Raw genomic sequence first — 18,319 nt, 5'->3', positions numbered from 1 at the left:
TCTCTCTCTCTCTGTCTCTCTCTCTGTCTCTCTCTGTCTCTCTCTGTCTCTCTCTCTGTCTCTCTCTCTCTCCTATCTTAATAATCCTTGTTACTCTTAAGATTGCTTGTCATCCGTATCTTACTTATAAAACTATAATGTCAAATATGGAGGAGGTAAAATAGATTCAGATTATTTGAGTTCTCTGCCTGGATTTTGGATTAATAAGAATTTACCATAAAAAGAGGCCAGCCTGAACCCAGAAGATACTTAGTTAGGCTATGATGCAACCTATACTTTCCCAGAAGGAAAATGTGGGACAGTAGTTGGATTTTCCTCTGGAATGCTTACAGACTCTTGACTTTCTTAGTCCTGTTACGATTTTCTGTTCATTTTCACTACAGATTATCTTCTGAGCGTTGGGGTGCTTGTCCTTATCATCTAAACCCCGTGAGTCTGTAAACTCTGCGTGGAAGTTTGGCAAGAAAAAACAGGCTTCTGAGGTCTCCAGCACTTCCTGTTGCAAGTCAAGTCATGACAGAAATACCCTCATTACAGCCTTTCATGTAGCATTGCCAGCCAGAATTTGGATCAAGGAGGGTTAAAAAAAAAAAGTAAACATATGTGAATTGGCTGGCTCCTTAAACAAAGATCCAGAAATGTTTCCAAGTAGGCGTGTTAAAAACTTCAGGGACTTTGGATGAGTTTTTGGTCCTTTTGGGTAGATCATGTGTTGCTTTTTTATTTGAACATATCTGTCTTTTACTTAGCCACAGCTGCTTTAACAACTTGTGCACTGGCATACGCTTCATCCTTCCAAATATAATTACCTACAACCTTTGAATGATTCTGACCTAATGGCAAAAAATGTAACTTCTCATTCTTAAGGGCTTATCTTTCTACTGTCTAGCAGGGAGGAGATGAGCTCAGATTTTACATGTGTTTGCAAAGAACCAATCTTTAGTTTTCGTGTAGAGAGGAATGGTACCAAATAACTCTGCATATAAATTCCTGTTTATCGAAAATGTAACTATTATAGCAACATAAAAATCAATGTTTGTCCAATTATTTTCTGCAGGCAGCATAGCACATTGTAGCATAGTTTCTCATTAGATTAAATCTAAACTGTTCTTAAATACCATTTTACCAGCTGTTACTGGATAAAGGGCGATCAGAACAGTTTGCAGTTGCAAATATGTAGCTTTTTGGCACACAGCCGTGCCAACACTGCTACAGCTGTGTATATTGTTTATAAAAAGCAAATGCCCTCAGTGGTTATTCTTAAGTTTTATTGAAGTAGATTTTTCCAAAATATTTTTCTTATCTTTCTATAGGAGAAAAAAATGTTGCTGCAGCCAAGATAAATCAATTTATCACAAAGCATTTATTATGTACCTACTATATGCCGGGCCCTGTGCCATGTCCCAAGGATAAACAAACAGAAAATGAAAGAATCCTTACTCTCTAGGATCTATTCCCATCAGGGGAGACAACATATACATATGTAAATATGCAGAAAAAAATAAAAAGAGTAAATTTAAAAAATTAAAGTATTTAAATATGAGGTAATTAGGGAAGGAAGGAGGGCACTAAACAATTGGAGGAATCAGAAAAGGCTTTGTGTAGAAGTGAGCTCTTGAACTGATTCATGAAGGAAGTGAAGGGTTCTGTGAATTACAGAAGAGGGATTGTACTCTAAAAATGGAGAATAACCAAAGTAAAGACACAGAAGTGAGATGTGGAATGTGATGTCCGAGGAAGAGAATTTGGTTGAGCCATAGAGAAAAGGAATTGTACTGTACAAAGAGGTTCAAAACCTATGCTGGGACTGAAGCCGAGCCTTAAAAGCCACACAAAAGCATTGCAATTTTATTCTAGAGGTGATGGAGCAACAATGAAGCCAGAGTTTATTGAGCAAGGTTGTGATATGGTCACATCTGCACTTAGGGAAAGTCATTTTGGCCAATTTCTGGAGCATGGAATGTAATGAGGAGAAATACAAGGCAGAAAGAACCTTAGTTGCTCATTCCAATAGTCTGGGGGAAAGTGATGAGGGCCTGACCTGGTGACTACCTTATGTGAGTAGAGAGAAGGTGGTGAATTTGGAACAATGCTGCAGAGGTAAAAAGAACAAGATTTGCCAATGACTGGATTTGTGGGATGAGGGCATGGAGGAATTGAAGATATCTCTGAGATTATGAGTTTGTGAGACTGGAACAATGATGGTACCTTCAACAAAAATAGGGAAATTTGGAGGAAGAGTAAAGAAGTGAGTTCTGCAACAGACATGTTCATTTAAGATCCTAACAAGCAGTTGCTGATGTGGGACTGAAATTCAGGAGATTGGTTTTATCTGGATTTATCAATCTGTGAGTTAACTGAATGGAGAGCCTTCCAAATCAAAAGATAATTGAAACTGTCTCAGGAATATTTTAATGTTAAATTTTTATTATCAGAATAAAGAAAATGAAAGTAATAATTAGACCACAGTAAATGTCCTTCCTCCTACCAAAAAAATAAAAGATCCATATGTCCAAAAGCTTTTTTTAAAATGTAACATATATCATATACATAAAGCATATGCACAATTTTAATTGCATAAGATTTAAAAAGTTTTTACACAAAACCAATGTAGCTAAAACTTCAATGGAAGGAAATTGGGAAAAAATATTTGCAACAAATTTCTCTGACAAAGGTCTCATTTCTAAGATGTATAGGTAACTGATTTAAATTTACAAAATTAAAGGCATGAAATAAAAGAGAAGGGAATCAACATTTATTAAGTGCCTACTATATGTCTGGCCCTATCACAAAATACGATGTTATGCCATCACAGGGACAGAGTAAAGTTGGCTATGAGTTCAGCATAACTGTTAACTATCCCACTGAATTTTTTATAAAGGCACATATTTTACATGACTAGACAAAATAGATAATATGATGTCTTAATAATGGCTAGAAGTCATGAACAAATATCTATAATTTCTGGTAGGATCTATCATACTACAAAGGTTTCAAGCATGACCCTAAGCAATAGAATACTTTTTGAGGACCAATCTAGCTATATATAGAAAATATCACAAAAGACTGACTGCCTGGAGATATAGGAATATATATATATATATGTATATATATGTATGTGTATATATATATAATACACATATATAACACATACACATATCACACACACACACACACACACACACACACACATACACATTACCATGGCGATCCTCAAAATACAAAATAGCCCTCGGCCTTATGCAGTCCCCTTCTGCTTCTGGAGTGATAGTAGGAGAGTAGTGGGAAAGAGGGTAGAAGATGTTAAGACTTGGCTTTTGGAACATCAGTAAATTTTAATTTGACCACTGATACTTTAAATGGGAGTTCCTTGTCCAATGTGCCCTTGTGGGAGAAAAAAGACAAGACTAACACTACATTAGCAAGTTTAGATGGGTTTTGTCCTGCATCATTAGAGGGAATGAATAGAAGGGAACTCTCAAATCAATCAGATTATATTCCATTTGAGTATTTGAGAATAATTGAAGTTGGATAAAACATATGGAAACTAATTGCTAAACTTTTCTCTACAGAGAAGTACTTGATAGTTCAAACCATAATGGGTAAAACTTGCCAGTAGATATACTCAGTTGTCTGATTAAGTTTGAAAAAGATTCTGTACCCACAGATGGTTCTGAGACTGGATCAACTTCATTTATAATAAGGGAATCCCAGGTATCTGTTAGTAATCTTCTCAGAAGACCTATCACCCCAGAGAAATAGGAAAAGGAAATTTATACTGGTCATATGACCAAATTACTAAAGCATTGGCAAGCAACTGAGATAGAAAAAAAGTGGCCAATGTACTGGACTGCATTAAAGTGCAAGTTTTTACATTTGTAGATGATCTAAGGGCTGCAAATCCTGAAATCATATGCAGGAATATTCACAAATGGAAGAGATGTGATTTGTTGGTAACCAAGTTGATTTAGCAAGTATATGCTAAATATATCACTATTATCTGTCTGTACAAAGAAGAGAAACCGTCTGACTGTGATATAGGTAGATAGTTTACTTCAGAGGCTGATGGATGGAGGAAGAATGCAACCTAAGGAGGAGAACATAGGCCCACTCTCTTGGTCACACTGCCACAAACAGCAAATATCTACAATATCACAGGGAACTAATGGTCCTACAAGTTATTGCTGAGGGAGAAAAAAAATTGACTGGATTGTGGGCAGTTTGCTAGAAAAAAAATAAAACTGAACTGAATGAAGAATAGACATGGTCTACAAGGAACAACCCAACACAGGAAAATCCAACCTTGGTTAGTTCCACAAGAACATATTCTCATGTAGGGATCACAGAAGCAAAGCAAGAGTCTAGAACTTGTCATAAAGATAAAAGGCAGGAGCTTATAGGAAGCCAAAGAAACGGAACTCTAAGAAGTACTCATCTACTAGGAGAAGTAAAAGATCAGGATTCCAGAGAGCACAATAGTCTGATTCAAGAAGACCACCAGCTGAGTGCTGTCAAAGACGCAGAGCTGTATTTTGCTACAATTGTGCTCTAAATAGATAAAAACCTGAGCTGTGAATGTATTTAAGAGAAAAACATGGAATTAGTGTGTCAGAAGCATGCCAAGGAAGAAGCCATACAGTATAAGATCATTGAGATGTGACTGTCTCCTGTATGTAAATTTATTTTGATCTTGTGTTGCATAGGAGGTATTGCCAAAATCTACTGAAAGAGATAAGGACAGATGAAATGAACCAAAAAACATATTTTGTTTTTAAAGCTTTCCTCTTAAAAAACCAAAAAAAACCCCAAAAACCTGAAGGCTCCTTATATAGATTCCTTTGAACAATGTTTTCTAAAGGGGTCTTCCCCAAAACCAAAGTTCTAGTATTAATCAGGTAACTGTCCGTTGTTGGATACCAGCAATGCCCTAACACATTTGAATAGAATTTAGAGAGATGACCCTGTTCTATGTAAGACCTACATAAATAAATAAAAACAAAATACATACTGAAAGATTAGGCGACAAGCAGAGGCTAAAAGGTTCAAGAGTCTTGTCACCACCTTCCATGGGTTAGCTTAGAAATGATTTCTCAGAAGATCTGAAGAGACAGCTAACAGAATAAGAAGGCATCGAGTCATCATAAAAGCTGATTCACCAGGAAGTTATTATCTGTGAATCTGTATAGCCTAGTGGAAACCCCTTCCTCCTAAGTGGATGATTAGCTAAGTCTATGGGTTAATGCCTCAGAGTTCTGCTCCCTGTGCAACGAGGTTGGGCTAGGAACATTCTAAAGTCCTATGTTCACCTGTGGAAAACAAACTTCTAGAGCATTCTAGATGCTATCTGGAACCAGGACCAAAACTCAAAGATTTGTGACTGGAGAACCATTACCTTATAATGAAACCACCTTTTTCAGCTTTCAAAGTTTCAAATACACATTAAAGTATTGCTAGGTCCTCAGAGGTCCAAAGCAAGTTATCTTAACCCTTTGGTCTCTGGAGACCCTTTATTGGGAGTGGTAGTGGGGGAGAGCGTTGCAATGATCCAAGAAGCTCCACAATTGTCACGTCTGAATCATCAGGGATTCAGACAAAGCTGTTATATATCACTGGAGCCAAAAGGAGCATGTGTCAATGATTAAGTAAATACATAGATAGAAGAAAAGGTGGTCCCTTCCTGTGGCCAACAAGGGAAGGTCTGAGTTGGGAGAAGAAAATAAACTGAATGGCCAAGTGTATCAACAATGCAATATTCACAATGCCTATGGCACCAATAAATATGCTGATATGGTTATTAATCACAAAATATACCAGGCTCCCTACATGGGAGATAAAGCTAGAACATTTATTCAAATACCAGAAAAAAAGAGTCCCAAAACTAGAAAGTCAAAGCTATCACAGTAGTTATGAAGTTGACACAAATAGCTAATGTAGTAAACACCCACATTCTCAAGGCTTCAAAACAGAACAGGCTACCTCAGGCAAAGATCCTCCTCTCCCCACTCACGGCAACTTCTCAGCATCCAGGAAGTGTTCTCCCAGCAGCTCCGCCCCCCTCCCCCCCTTCACAGTTCCCATCCCTGGCACTCCTCAGCAGGAGTCCCTAGCAGAAACTCTGGCTGGCTCAAAAAAGGAAGGATTTCACTTTGTCTCAGCCTCTGCCTCAGCCGCTACTGCTGCCGCTGCTGCTGCTAGTCACAAGTGCACTCTAGTTGGCTTCTACTTCCTCTTGCCCCACCCCTTTCTGCTATGTCAACAAGTACAACAGGCATGGAAAATCTTTAAATCCCATAACCCTTACACCAGGCCAGATCATTATCAATTTGCCAGTGTGCCAATATCTAAGGAGATAAAGAGAATCAAAAAATTGGTGCAGGGATTTGGGCTTGGGAGTTTTTACTAGATCAAGAAACTAAAATGAATAAAGGTGCAGGGAGTTGACCATTTGTATGACTTAATCAGATTCTTCAAAATGTAGGTCTTTTTATTATGGCTACTTATATCCCTTGGTTTTACCCGTTGCTCAAGTGGCAACAAAATAATAGGTGAGGCCTAGCAAGCTTTCTCTTCCTCCCAATATGTCCTCAGTTTAGGAAGGCTTCCCTTTTAAATTGTACCTCCCTTTTCTAATCAGACTCTAATCCTCTGCTAATCCTCCTGACAAATTGCTCTTTCAAAGAATTCCTGGTTTATTAGTTTGTTCTACCCACCTCTTAGTACAGGTTGCTGAATATTGATTCAGAGCCCCTACCATCCTTTCTACATATCATTTCTTATGATAGGAAACCAGACACACATACACACACACACACACACACACACCCCACTTGCATATAGATTAAATAGAAACAACAACAACAAAAAGAATCACCTACTCCTCCATTTCTAATAAAGGTAGGGTCTGGCACCACAAAGAATAATGGAGAATTATAAGAAAATGGATGGGGAGGTTGCAAAAGAGTCAGGGTCAGGGCAAGTTTAATTTTGAAACATTTACGTTAACATAACTGTTGAAAATTATGATCGCTTTATTTAGATAATCAAATTATTTTATGTTTTTATTTCCTTCATCTTTTTTATTTTTTTAAATTAATTTATTTTTAGTTTAAAGCATTCACTTCCATAAGATTTTGAGTTTTAAATTTTCTCCCTCTCCTCCTCCCTCCTCCCCAAGACAGCATGCAATCTGATATAGACTCCACATATACATTCATATTAAACATATTTTCACATTAGTCATGTTGTAAAAGAGAATTAGAAACAATGGGAGGAACCACAAGAGAGAAGAGAAAACAAAACAAATTGTATGCTTCCATCTGTATCCAGATTCCATAGTTCTTTCTCTGGATGTGGATAACATTTTCCATCATGAGTCTTTTGGAGTTGCCTTAGATCCTTGCATTTCTGAGAAGAGTTAAATCTATCAAAGTCATCATGCAATGTTGCTATTATTGTGTACAATTTTCTCCTAGTTCTGTTCATTTCACTCAGTCTTTCCTGGTTTTTCTGAAGCCCGCCTGCTCATCATTTCTTATAGCACAATAGTATTCCATTGCATTCATATACCACAACTTGTTCAGTCATTCCCCAATTGATGGCCATCCCCTCAATTTCCTATTCTAGGCCACCATAAAAAGAGCTGATATAAATATTTCTGTACATGTGAGTCCTTTTCCCATTTTTATAATCTCTTTGGGATACAGACCTAGAAGTGGTATTGCTGGATCAAAGGATGTGCCCAAATTTATAGTCCTTTGCACATAGTTCCAAATGACTCTCCAGAATGGTTGGATAGGTTCACAACTCCAGCAACAATGCATCAGTGTTCCAATTTTACCACATTTTTCCAACATTTATCATCGTCCTGTTTTGTCATGTTAGCCAATCTGACAGTGTTAGCAACCAAGGCCTTAGGGCCAAGTACCCTTCCCCCTGTAGGAAGACCACACCCCCAAGTACCATGCCACTTGAATCTGCTGACCGCAGAGTGTTTCGGCACCAGGTGTTCTAACCACAAAATGTTTCAACAGTTGTTTACAAGAATTCCTCTCCCCGCCCACTCCTTCAAAGAGTATATAAGTCCTGTTTACCAGCAATAAAGATCTCTTCATCAGACCTTAAAACAAACTCGCTTGGTCTCGCTCCTTCTTTCCCACCCATTCCTTTGCAGGCTGGGTCCTCCTCGGCCCCACGAATAACTTGGTCCCGCAGGATGGGACAAGTGGCGCCCAACGTGGGGCCCGAGGCACGGACCCTTGCCAGACGGACCAGTGCCTAGCAGAGAAGTTGTCGCGACCCCTTCTTTTTTGGTGAGAAACCTCCCGGCTGTAAGAGTCCCCCCGGCTGTGAGAAGCCCCCGTCCTTGGTAAGTTGAATTCGTCCGTCTCATACTCATAGGTCAGAAATTTTCTAAGGAACAGGTCTTTATAAAGGACCTTAAATCATTACTCAGGGAAAGGGGAGTAAAAGTTAAGAAAAAAGATTTAGTTAAGTTTTTTTTTTACTTGTGGATGATGTTTGCCCTTGGTTCATTGTAAATGGGCCAGAGATTCACCCTGGCAAGTGGCAGAAAGTTGGCAGGGATCTAAATAGAAAATTGCAAACAGAAGGTCCGGAGGTGGTCCCTGTGACTGTCTTCTCTTATTGGGGCCTCATTAGGGATATTGTAGAAGCAGCCCACAGGGACCCAAATAACCAACAATTACTGTCAGTCGCGGAGTTCTGCCTCCGCCCCCTGTCCTGAGCAGCCTCCTCGGCCTCCTTGCCCCCCCGCCGGCAAAGAGCCCTCTTGGCCCCCATCGGTGGTAATAGACATGCCCATAGCCCCGAGACAACCCCTCTATCCCCCCCCTTCCCAAGGAGGAGCCACCTACGGCCGACTCCCTTAACTTTCCAATATTTACAAAAAAATCCAGCAGTGATATTTTAGACCCTGGGGATGCGGCAACCTTGGAGGATGAGGCAGCTCGTTATAATGACCCTGATGGGCCCCTTGGACCTCTCCTCAACACAAGCCCCCATCAAATTTCTCCTCCTTATGTGGTTCAGACTTGTGCACCTGCCCTTCTTTCGCCTGGCTTATCCCCTGCCACCCTCATAGAAGCTAGAAATCAGCTTTCCACCCAGGTTAATGAACTTCGGGAGGTCCTTGACCTCCAGGAGCAGTTTGTTCAGCTTTCTACTGAGCTCTCCTCCTTACAGAAAACGCTGCATAATTCTGTTCTCCTCCCGGCTTCAGGCCCCTCAGTTGGTCCTCCCCCGCCTCCCCGCCAGAAGGGACCCTCTCGTAAAACCAAAGATTTAAGGTTAACCTTTCCTGTAGTAACCCGCTCTGATAAGTCCGCCCCCCCTTCCAATGGCCCCTCCACTTCTGCTGTAAAGCCCTCCGCTAGTGATGACTCACAGGGGGAATCGGATAGTGAGGGGGAGAATGAGAGTGAAAACAAAAGTGATGATGAGACTCATGCGGCACAAGGCGCTCCCCCTGCAGGGTTCCGTAAATTAAATTTTAAGACCTTAAAGGATCTGAACTCCTAAATCTTACGGACCTAATGCGCCTTTCACACTCTCGACCCTTGAGGCCATGTCCCACGGAGGCCATATGCTCCCCGGAGAATGGGTCCGTGTAGTTCAAGCAGTCCTTTCGCCGGGCAATTCCTAACCTGGAAGGCAGATTTTTTCGATCGCTGCCAGTCCGCTGCTGCTGCTAACTTGAAATCTCCACGTTCGCCTTCTGCGAACTGGACTTATGAGAAACTTAGTGGACAAGGGAAATATGCGGCAGAAGACCTACAGCAACGTTTCCCTGTGGGGCTTTTGGCCCAGACCGCCAACGCAGCCCTTGCCGCATGGCGATCCCTGCCCAACACTGGCTCCCCCTTTGCCCCCCTTAATAAGATCATTCAGGGAGGGCAGGAAGATTTTTCTGAATATGTCAGCCGCCTATTAGAAGCCACTGAGAGGACCCTGGGGCAGGAGGCTGCTAATGACCAGCTTGTTAAGCGCTTAGCTTATGAGAATGCTAATAATGCCTGCCGAGCTGTATTACAAGGCAAATGGAGAGATAAATCCCTTGATGAGATGGTTCGTTTGTGCCACGATGTAGACCCCCTTGCTTCCAAAATGTCACATGCCGTGCATTTAGCTATAGGAGCGGCATTCCAAGTAGGCGGGCCTCCTAGAAATTGTTTCCGGTGCGGCCAGCCTGGTCATTTTGCTCGCCAATGCCCTGGGGACACCCCACCCTCTGCAGGCCCTCCAAAACAGCTAAATCAACCCTCCACTGTTTGCCCTCGTTGTCATAAGGGGAAACATTGGGCCAATACCTGTCAGTCTGTCACTGACGTGGACGGCCAACCCTTACCCTCCCATCTGAGAAACGGCCGGAGGGGCCAGCCCCAGGCCCCTCAACCCATTCCCTTTGTACGAGCCTCTGGGAACAGCCCGTCCGCCCAGTACCCCCCCCCTTTGCCGAGCAACAACAGGAAGTGCAGGGGTGGACCTATGTGCCGCCTCCCCCACAATATTGAATCCGGAAGATGGGGTGCAGACTATTCCTACGGGCGTCTTTGGCCCTCCCCCACCGAATTCTTATTTCTTTATTATGGGCCGCGCATCCTCCACCCTTGCTGGCCTGATGATCCACCCCTCCCTGGTTGATAATGGCTATACCGGGGAGATTCAGCTGCTTGCTACCGCCCCCATGGCCCCATCTCGATTGATAAGGGACAACGCTTGGCCCAGGCCTTGCCGCTCCCCCTGGATACTGCTTACCCTGCCCTTGCCAAAAGGCTCGGAATATCCCGGCCCGGATCATCTGACCTGTACTGGGTCCAGGCCATCTCTCAAGAAAGCCCTACTCTTAAGCTCACAATACAGGGTAGGATTTTTGAAGGTATTCTAGATTCTGGGGCCGACTCTACCGTTTTGTTGCAAGAAGCCTGGCCTACTGCTTGGCCCTTGCAGGCCTCCATAACCCACTTACAAGGCATTGGTCAGTCCAGGAACACCCTCCAAAGCTCCCAATGGTTACCCTGGAAGGACAATGAAGGAAATGCTGGTACTGTCCGGCCGTTTGTGGTCCCTGGACTGCCTGTTAATCTCTGGGATAGGGACATCCTTTCTCAGATGGGAGTCATTATGTGCAGCCCCAATGCGATTGTGGCCCAACAGATGCTCTCCCAGGGATTCCTTCCAGGACAAGGTCTTAGAAAAAACAAACAGGGATGTTTGACCCCTGTATCGACTGCCTCTAAGGTGGGTCGTGCAGGCTTGGGCTTCCACAACCATTTTTCGTAAGGGCCACTGGTCCCCTTGCACACCAGGCAGACAAAATTACCTGGAAGGATGACCTTCCCGTCTGGATCGACCAGTGGCCCTTATCCATAACAAAGCCAGCTGCAGCTGTAGAATTAGTGCAGGAACAACTGGCTGCAGGGCACATTGAGCCCTCCACATCACCTTGGAATACCCCCATTTTTGTTATACAAAAGCTTTCAGGAAAGTGACCCTTACTGCATGATCTTAGGGCAGTTAATAAAACCATGATCTCTATGGGAGCACTTCAGCCGGGGCTGCTCCCCTCCCCTGTAGCCATTCCGAAAGGATTTTCTAAGATCATTATTGATTTAAAGGATTGTTTCTTTTCCATCCCCTTACATCCTGATGATTGCAAACGTTTTGCCTTTAGCTTCTCTATAGTTAATTGTGTGGGCCCTTCTCCCCGTTTCCAATGGAGGGTCCTCCCCCAAGGCATGGCCAACAGCCCTACTCTTTGCCAGAAATTTGTGGCCCAGACTATAGATCCATTCCGGTTGCGCCACCCGGAGATTTATATTATCCACTATATGGATGACATCCTCCTAGTAGGACCTGATGAGCCGCACCTGTCCAAAATCTGTCAATCGCTCGTTGCGGCTCTACAGTCCCGGGGGCTCTTTATTTCCCCTGAAAAGATCCAAACTCAGCCTCCCCAGTTGTTTTTGGGTTTTGAGCTCCTCACTAATCATGTCTTCTCACAAAAACTCCAATTAAGGGTAGACTGCCTTCACACACTTAATGACTTCCAGAGGCTCCTTGGAGATATCAACTGCCTGAGACCTTATTTGAAACTCACTACAGGGGAGTTAAGGCCCCTGTTTGACATTTTGAAAGGGGACTCTGACCCATCCTCCCCCCGCCACCTTACTCCTGAGGCGTGCAAAGCTCTTATTACGGTTGAGCGTGCCATTTGTGACCAGCACATAGGGTACTATGCACTCCTTCAACCCCTTTGGCTCCTCATATTTCCCACCCCCTTTGCGCCCACGGATTGCTTTGGCAATGAGAGCCGCTTTTTTGGATCCATTTGCCCGCATCCCCCTCTAAGATTTTACCCACCTATCCCCATTTGGTTGCTACCCTCTTGCGCCTTGGCAGAGGGGCTGCCTTAAAACTTTTTGGTAAAGACCCCGATCATATTGTATCCCCCTATACTGCTGCACAAGTACAGTGGCTTGTTCAGAATGATGATGATTGGGCAATTAGTTCTATTTCCTTTCATGGCACTATTGATAATCATTTTCCTTCAAATAGATTGATTCATTTTCTGCAAAGGACGCCTGTGGTTTTCCCCAAAGGAACAAAAACAACACCAATTCAAGGAGCCCGTTTGGTTTTTACCGACGGCTCCTCCACGAGTGTTGCTGCATTTAGCATTGATGGTCAGGTATCCCGCTTTAATACCCATTTTTTATCTGCACAATTAGTTGAGCTTGTAGCCATTATTAAAGTCTTTGAGCTCTTGCAAGAGCCTTTTATTTTGTATACTGATAGTGCTTATATAGCTCACTCTGTCCCCCTCCTGGAAACAGTTCCTTTTATTCGCCCTTCGACTAATGCCTCTCCCTTGTTTGCAGAACTTCAACGCCTTATTCTTGCCCGAATTGCCCCTTTTTTCATTGGTCACGTCCGGGCCCATTCAGGCCTGCCCTGTCCATTGGCAGAAGGAAATGATGAAGTTGATCAAGCCACTCAACTGGTGGCCGTTGATCTCGCCAACTCCCCTCTTTCCGTTGCACATAAAGCCCATGCCTTGCACCACCTTAATGCACAAACCCTTAGGTTGCGATACTCCATCACTCGCGAACAAGCACGACAAATAGTGCGTCAGTGCAAGGGCTGCCTGACCCTCCTACCTGAACCTCATTTGGGAGTAAATCCCCGGGGGTTAATGCCCCGGGGGAATATGGCAAATGGATGTTACCCATTATCCACCTTTTGGTAAATTGAAATATGTTCATGTCTCCATTGACACCTTTAGCGGCTTCCTCTTTGCGTCCCTCCAAACGGGCGAAGCTTCTAAACATGTGATTTATCACATTCTTGCCTCCCTAGCGGTCCTCCCACAGCCTCAAACTATCAAAACTGATAACGGGCCTGGTTACACTAGCATTGCTTTCCGACAGTTCTGCGCCTAAATGGGGATTAAGCACATCACAGGCATCCCATATAACCCTCAAGGCCAAGGCATAGTTGAAAGAGCTCATCAAACATTAAAAAATATGATCTTAAAATTACAATCAGGGGGGGATATGTTATACCCCAGAGCAGGGAATTTTAAGACCCTCCTAAACCATGCAATGTTTGTTTTGAATTTCCTCACTTATGACGCTAATGGCAAAACCACTGCCGACCGCCTCTGGCACTCATCCACGGCAAGCACTTATGCACAGGCCATGTGGAAAGATCCACTGTCCAATAAATGGCAGGGCCCCGACCCGGTCCTTATCTGGGGCAAAGGACATGCCTGCGTCTATGATACACAAGCACAAAACGCCAGATGGCTTCCAGAGCGCCTGATAAAACTTCATAACTCGCCCAGGGATCTCCCTGAGAAGTCTTCTAACTGTGCTTTGTTTCAGGAGACGCCATGAACCAGACGAGCCTGCCGGACATCACAATGATCCTTTGCCTGTTTGTCATCTTCGGGGCCATCCCTGGCACTTTGTACCAGCTTCTCAACCATACCTGGCTGGTAGTAAATGGAGTAGGTGATACAGTGTGGAGTGAGTCAAAAATAACATCTGAAGGCTGGTGGCCTACCCTATACCCTGATCTTTGCAAATTAGCTTTAGGGGCACCAGCCAACTGGGATTTGGAAGGGTATAGCAACCAACAGCAAGCCCCCTTGTCCCCCTCCCCTCCTGGGAGATGGGGCCTTGACCCATGGCGGGGCTGTGGCTCAGTTAGCCAAAGGAGTATGTTAAGAGCACTTCCCTTTTATGTCTGTCCCGGTTATCATAGAAATCGCGCCCTTAACTACAAGTGCGGAGGCTTGGCAGATTACTATTGCCACAGCTGGGGCTGCGAAACCACTGGGGACACCTACTGGCATCCCTCCTCCTCATGGGATTTTATTACGGTCAAAGCCAATTATACACATCAGGGCACCGGGACTCTGGGTTGGACAAATATACAGGAGTGCTCAGGGTGGTGCCATCCCCTGCGCATCCAATTTACAGAACCTGGTAAAAAATATACTCACTGGGACCGGGGTGTGTCTTGGGGACTTCGGCTTTACAAAGAATGGTATGCTGATGGTTTGACTTTTACCATCAAGCTCCGTAAGAGCATCCCTAACCAAAATAAGCCTGTGGCTGTTGGTCCCAATATTGAACTTCACTCGGGATCTTCTCAGGGGCACAGAATCAAGCCTGATCCCCTGCCCATTTCCCCTACACCTAGAGCACCAGTAAGTGAACCCTTTCGGCCCACACTTCCCAATGGACCCCCTTCTTCCGCTGAACTTATTCTTTCCTTGGTTAACGCCTCTGTATATGCAATTAGCAAAATGACTAACCATTCCCTAGAAGATTGTTGGGTTTGTTATTCCTCAGCTCCCCCCTTTTATGAAGGAGTTGGCCATTTTGGGAACCTTACCTTTACTAATGACACCTCTTCCCTGCACTGGGGAACAAAGGATAAACATGGCCTTACCCTCAGTCGCATTTCTGGCCTCGGCCTGTGTCTCTTGGGACCGCTTATGCTCCCTCCCAGGCAACTTGAACAGGTTTGCAATCGTTCCCTTATAGTTAATGCCTCATTTCAATATATTGAAGCACCAAATAATTCCTATCTTGCCTGTTCCTCTGAACTTACCACCTTTGTGATTACGACCTCCTTTTTGAAAAATAAAGATTACTGTGTGGAGGTTTCCCTTCTTCCTCACCTCACTGTCCACTACCCAGACGAATTCCTCCGGTTCTGGGAACGAGGCTCCAATCCACACAGTAGAATTGAAAGAGAACCCCTGACCGCACTTACTTTGGCTGTCCTCATAGGTCTTGGGTCCATTGGTACTGGGACTGGGATTGCCTCTTTGGTCAATTCAAATATGCAATATGCTCAGCTTAGTGCAACTATTGATAGGGACCTCCAGGAACTCCAAGTAGGCCTTGAAAATCTTAAAGACTCTGTGGCCTCCTTGGCCGAGGTGGTCTTGCAAAATAGGCGAGGCCTAGATCTCCTTTTTTTACAGCAAGGCAGACTTTGTGCTGCTCTAAAAGAAGAATGCTGTTTCTATACTAACAAGCTTGGCCTTGTAGAAGATAGTTTAAAAAGGGTTAAAGAAAGTTTAGAAAAAAGGAAGAAGGAAAGAGATCAGAAGGAATCCTGGTATCAAAACTGGTTCTCTACATCCCCCTGGCTGACTACCTTGCTCCCCACTCTTTTGGGACCCCTCGTGGGGATTCTGTTGCTCCTTTCCTTCGGGCCCTGGGCCTTCAACAAACTAACCACTTTTGTTAAATCACAGATTGACTCGGCTCTTAGGAAACCCATTGCTGTTCACTATCATCGGCTTAATTCCGGCGGGTCTTGTGACGACCTTCCTTCCAGGACCATCCTCGAAGGCCTTAGATTTTCTACTCTTGCTGGTGCAGATTCCGACCCGTGGTACTCGAGGGTGTGGAAATGTTTTCGTAGATCATAAGGTTTTGACCAACGCCGTGAAAGAGTCCATGACGGGAATACAGGGGCCCACGAGCCAGCAACATCAGACCTTGCTGCAGATGCACCCAAAGACGGGATTATTGTGGGTCTGTCTCTAGAATGTTCTGCTGCAGATGCACCCAATGACGGGATTATTGTGGGTCCTTCTCTGGAATGTTCTTTTAAGATGCCAGGGGCGGGGGCAACCCACATAGCCTAAGACAGGGGGTCTGCCACTTAGATGCTAGAGACGGGGGCAACCCGCATAGCCTAAGACAGGGGCTCTGCATCAGCCCCATAGCCTAAGATGGGCCTTTCACTGGTCTTTTGTTTAAGTGTTTCCTACCTTTTTAAAAGAAAAAAGGGGGACATGTTAGCAACCAAGGCCCTAGGGCCAAGTACCCTTCCCCCTGTAGGAAGGCCACATCCCCAGTACCATGCCACGTGAATCTGCTGACTGCAGAGTCTTTTGGCACCAGGTGTTCTAACCACAAAATGTTTCAACAGTTGTTTACAAGAATTCCTCTCCCCGCCCACTTCTTCAAAGAGTATATAAGTCCTGTTTACCAGCAATAAAGATCTCTTCATCAGAAAACTGGCTTGGTCTCGCTCCTTCTTTCCCACCCATTCCTTTGCAGGCTGGGTCCTCCTCGGCCCCACGAATAACTTGGTCCAGCAGGACGGGACATGACAGGTATGGTGTTATACCTCAGAATTGTTTTGATTAGCATATCTCTAATAAATAGTGATTTAGACCATTTTTTCCATATGACTATACATAGCTTTCATTCCTTTATATGAAAACTGCTGATTCCTATACTTTGATTATTTATCAATTGGGTAATGACTTGTATTCTTATAAATCTGACTCAGTTCTCTATATATTTTAGAAATGAGGCCTTTATTAGAGGCAATCAAGTTATTTTAAGCACCCTCTTAATAAGCTATGCTTATCCATGCTTTTATGGGCATAATCACAAGAAAAGAGAATATTGTCCATGCTAACATGTCTAATTGTATGAAACTGTGAGATGACAAAGAAACATTCAAAGAGTCAGTCAGATATAAACATGGTCATCTTGTGTCCTTTGGTTTAAAAGATAATTTTTAGACAAGGTTTAACTGAGGTAAGACCAACCACGTGGCTCTTTACTGGCTATTTGTACTCAACACGTGTTTGACAGTGATTATTGAGTTATTCAACAAACATTTATTTAAATACCCACTACATTCACTTCATTATGCTAGGTCTGTAGATGGACACAAGGATGAATCATAAACGCTTGCAGGTGAAAGGAGTTCAAAAGTGATCTGCTGCAATAACTATCCAAAGCTGAATAATTTCTCCAACATCTCTAATAAGAGGAGATCCAAGGAGAGGATTCTGGGAAGACGAGGAGTAGGTCAGATAAGTCCAAGCTCTCCAGATTGTCTTCCAGAAAAGAGATAAAATAGTGCCTCCAGGTAGGGAAATAGATTGCTGTGAAAACAAATAGGAGTAGGGTCCTCTTGAGCCAATCAGAGATGAGAAGAAAAATCTTAGGTTGAGATTTGAAAACATCTCCAGGCTAGGGTGCTAACAACCAGAGGCAAGTTGTTTAAAGAACAAGTGGCAAAGCGCGTGCCTGGGGGGCGGGAGGGAGGGGGAGGAGGAGGAGGAGGAGTCCCTGAGGGAGCTCATGCACCTTGGCTGCTGTCAACCTGCCCTGCCCGTTTCTGTTGGGACTCCAGAGAAAGTACCTGCCGCCTGCTCAGACTGCTGCTGCCAACGTGTCTGCCCCGGCAGGCTGTCCTTGCTGAGCGACTCTGACAAGACCAGACTGTTGGACTTTGCCAGAAGTCTTGAACGCGGTTGGTTTGATGCTTGTAGCTTTTGGAGGAATAGCAGAAGCTTGGAGAGATGCTGCTCTCGCTGTCAGGTATAGACACTCCCTGAATATTCCAAAGCCAGTGTCTTAAGCAGGAATCCATGAGCGTGGGGACCTTATTAGATTTCCTGACCAGGTGGTTTAGATCAGATCTGACTAGGAGTATGCCAGAAAGTAAAACAAGATACTTTGCTTAAAAAAGAAGTGTCAGTTTATGTTTATGTTCCTGTGCCTCAAATCTAAGTTCCCCACGCAGAAATATTAGCGGTGAGGATTGTGTTTTATAAAGCCCACGTGCTTGCTTAGAACTTAAAATTTTAAAGGAGCTTTCTCTTATACTGCTGAAAATAGGACGTCTTCAGGTGTTGGGTCTGGGAATGGAATCAGTCGGGCTTTTGGATCGTGCTATGCCACTGGCACGGCTCAGCTCCTGCTCCCCTGGCTACTGCAGGATTTTAGAGACATGTCCCTTATTTTTCTGT

This window comes from Petaurus breviceps, unplaced genomic scaffold (assembly GCF_028583685.1).
Source record: "Petaurus breviceps papuanus isolate PSGF00001 unplaced genomic scaffold, PetGlider_PUasm1.0 90730, whole genome shotgun sequence".
Lineage (NCBI taxonomy): Eukaryota > Metazoa > Chordata > Mammalia > Diprotodontia > Petauridae > Petaurus > Petaurus breviceps.
This window is presented reverse-complemented; position numbering follows the sequence as displayed.